A 3,976-nucleotide genomic window follows, 5' to 3' on the forward strand; every position below is an offset into this window, starting at 1 on the left:
CGCGGGGGGGGGGGGGGGACAAGAAAAGAGAGAGTAGGGAATGTGCGGGCAAAGAGCCTCACCATACAATATATGTATTCATGAACAAATGCTTTAAAAATTCTCTTAAAGGAATTTGAACTCAGGTAGCCTTCATGGTCACATAAAGCTGCTCCTAGAATCCATTCTATTAAATGAAAATTCCACTAGGGTCAGAAAAACAGCCTGCGGGTTGTTGCCCAAGAAGGCCCTTAAGGCTTCAAAACAGTACAGTGAGCCTCACCATACAATATATGTATTCATGAACAAATGCTTTAAAAATTCTCTTAAAGGAATTTGAACTCAGGTAGCCTTCATGGTCACATAAAGCTGCTCCTAGAATCCATTCTATTAAATGAAAATTCCACTAGGGTCAGAAAAACAGCCTGCGGGTTGTTGCCCAAGAAGGCCCTTAAGGCTTCAAAACAGTACAGTCTATTGCCACTGCTGTTGGCTACCTACCAGAGATAGACAAAAACATCTTAAGATCTGTATGCTGAAGATACCACATGCTTTGGTTATAAGGGATGATAGAGAAATAAAGCTTAGACTGGAGTGGAAGCCTCCTCCCTGCTGGGTAGATTTCATAGTCCTGGAATGTTCCAGGCAGACTGCTGGGAAAAAGTGTCATTAACAATATTGTTACTAGGCTGTAGACCCAGTGCTTCACTATTGATATGCAGGAAATATGATCCCACTGGTGGAACCATGGCATGACTCTTATGGAGGTTAGCAACCCTTTTATGATTGGATTTGAGGCCCACTCCACAGAATGAAATTCACCTGGTACTGTAAACCTTGTCGAAAGCCAGTGGCTAAGGAGCTCATAGGCCCTAGGAGCGACTGTTGATTGGTTAAATGGACAGGATATGCCTATAAGATCATCTTCTAAACATTCCTATTTCTCTCTATAGACTAGAGTTGCTGTCATCTGCTGATCAGAAGAGCTTTTTGCAGTGAGTGACAGACAGCAAGTATAGACTTATAACTGATCTAAATGCTGAGAATAAGTGATTGTGACTTGTCAGCTCTAAATGGGACATCTACATCACTTCCTCCAAGGCTCAGGGAATACCATATTAGAGAGGAAAGAAAAATATAAGAGCTGGAAGAAGAGGTGGAGTGTTGTGGAATATCATCTTTCAGGCATGACGTGATCACACTCTTGAATTTTACACAGCTGTAATTATCTGCACAAGACCTGCACAAGACTGAACTTAACAACATTTCATCATTTCACCAGGGGATTAGAGGATCAGGAAGCTCCACCTGTCCTTGAGGATCTGTAAGTGTTGTTTTTAATTTTAATGTGTCTTATTTTGGGGAATTTCATACCTGAACATTGTCTTTGCATTATTCCCATTCCTCCCAGTCACACACAGCTGCTCCCATGTCCCCTCACTCCCTCTCAACTTCTTGTCCTCTGCTTTTATTGTTATTATTACATATACATACATTTGTGAATATATATATATATATGTATATATTGCACTGGGTCCATTTAGTGGTGCTCATTACACCTGTGTTTAGTATGTAATGGTTACTGAGTGAGAAAAACATATTTTCAGTGGTGTAGCTCTACTGGGAAGTTTCCCACGCTCATGTAAATAACCCCTCACCCCTCACCCACGCTTCTGTAAAGTGATTTAATTAAACTTACTGGTTCACAAAAAAACATTGAAAAAAAGCAAGCCCAAATCAGGAAGATTTATAGACAGAAGTGTAATGGCCACTCAATGAGTCATGTTTATCTTCTGTATTATCTTTTACATCATTACTTTTTAGATAATCAATAAATTAAAATATGTGGTAGAATAAATACTTCTGAATATGATTTGACCAGATCCTTGAAAATGTTCTCCCTTTGAAGACTTTCAATTTACCTGTTTTTCCTAACAAACATGTTCAGTAGGACAAGAGCAAACTAGATGATGAAAGAAAGCAAACAGCATTTGGTAACATATTTTAAACACATGAGTTACCAAGACCCCAAGAGACATGAGCATAGAGAAAGAAAACAAATCTAGTCTCTTTCTCTTTTAAATCAAATAAAAAGGAAACGTTGGATTCTTTCTTTCCTTATTTTTACTTAGTTACTTTCTATGACCATGATCCACATTCAGCACCCTTTGAGAAATGTACTTCTAATTGGAAATTCACACATCATTTTCCATGGTTAGCTGTTGCAAGATATACAGTAAGAACTGGGGTTGTCACTGTTTGTAAACTGCACGACCACATCATCAATTTAGTGACTTTATTCTTAAATGCTGTGCTATTTGAATAATGGAGACTAAAGTGGTTCTGCCTCTGCAAGACCACATTCTTCTAACTTTTCTGAACATGAAGGTATCTAAGTTTTACCTTAGAATCCATGAGATTTCATTTTTTCCAGATGTGTACTTATTTCTTATAGTATATCAAAATATAAGGGGAGGAAGGGAACGTGTAGAAACTAATTCATAACTACAGACAAAATTCAGGCTGGAGAATATTTGAAGGTTATAGATTTACTTTTTGTTATCAAGTGATTTCCATCATAAAAATAAGCTCCCAGATGAATAAACTGAATGTCACTAAGGTATGTTACCTCAAGGAACTGAATTACTGATGAACACTGGAATTCCTAAAGATACAGATTTTCAGAAGGTTTGCATCATTAGAGGCAGAAGGGGTAAAGCCATATTCTCTTCTGGACCAGGCATTCCATGAGCTTTTCTTATTGTGATAGGAAGAAGCAATCAAAAGGAGGATTCTCAGACATTAACACTCCACCTTACTGCCATTCTTAACTCCCTAGTCACTCTGGGTCCAAGAAAATGGCATCCATAAGACCAATATATATTGTATATAAACAAAAATGCAAAGGGAGTGTCTGTTTTGTAATGCAATTAAATAGTATGCCTAGTTAATTCAATTTTGCTGCTGTTTTATTAAGTCCTATAAAAAAAAAGGAAAAATCTTTTCTCTGTGGTAAATCATGAGTTTTAGAACATGTTCCTTAATATAAGCTCTTTGTTCTGCTATTTTGATATATTAAATATCTAGCAAAAAATTTCCAGGATCGTAAATCTACAGTGATAAAATTAATCCTATTGCTGAAGACAAATAAATATTTCATTACAGTTTTATGAGCTTTTGTTCCCTCTTCACTTGCAAGTAGATGTTGTTTGGTGGTTTGAAGGTATTCTGCTTTTCTGAAATGTACTGGAAGCCACACAGCAGGAATAGAATTTGAATCTGTAAAACTGCTGTGCATTCTTAAGCTTGAAAATTCAGTCGCAACCCCACCCCCCAAAAAAAGCTGGGGCTGGAGAGATGGCTCTGTTGCTAAGTGCACTTGCTGTTCTCTCAGAGGCCCCGGGTTTGCTTCCCAGGTCCCTACATGGCAACTATAGCCTGTGGCTCCCATTTGGGCAGCTCCGGCACACGCTTTTGGTCTCTGCAAACATGAAGCATGCATGTGATGCACAAACATGTATGTAGGCACACACACATACACATAAAAGTTTTTTAATCTTAAAATGAAACAAAGAATAAACATCCAATAATGGTAGAAAACTTAATTTATAACTTAAAATCTTTTTCATTTCATTATGGAACTTTTCTATTATGTGATACTTAATTGAATTGTTTATTTAGTTAGTTAGGCATTAGCAAAAAATTTGAATTGCTAAAAAGAAGAAAATACATAAAATAAAATAGTATTATGGTTTGCAATATGAAATATCTCCTCAAAGTTGTCATGTTCCAAAGTGTTGGTCTCCAACAGGAGGCTCTGTTGAGAAGTGATTAGAATATGGGAATAAGGGGTGTGAACTTCATGAATCCATACATCTACCTCATTTTTTTACGTTTACTATGTGTGTGTTGCTTGAGCACACACATACATAGTCAGAAGATAACTTGAAAGAAGTGCTTCTCTCTTTGCACTAGGTAGGTGCCAGGGATTGGTGGT

This window comes from Nannospalax galili, unplaced genomic scaffold, assembly GCF_000622305.1.
Source record: "Nannospalax galili isolate Female #2095 unplaced genomic scaffold, S.galili_v1.0 scaffold296, whole genome shotgun sequence".
Lineage (NCBI taxonomy): Eukaryota > Metazoa > Chordata > Mammalia > Rodentia > Spalacidae > Nannospalax > Nannospalax galili.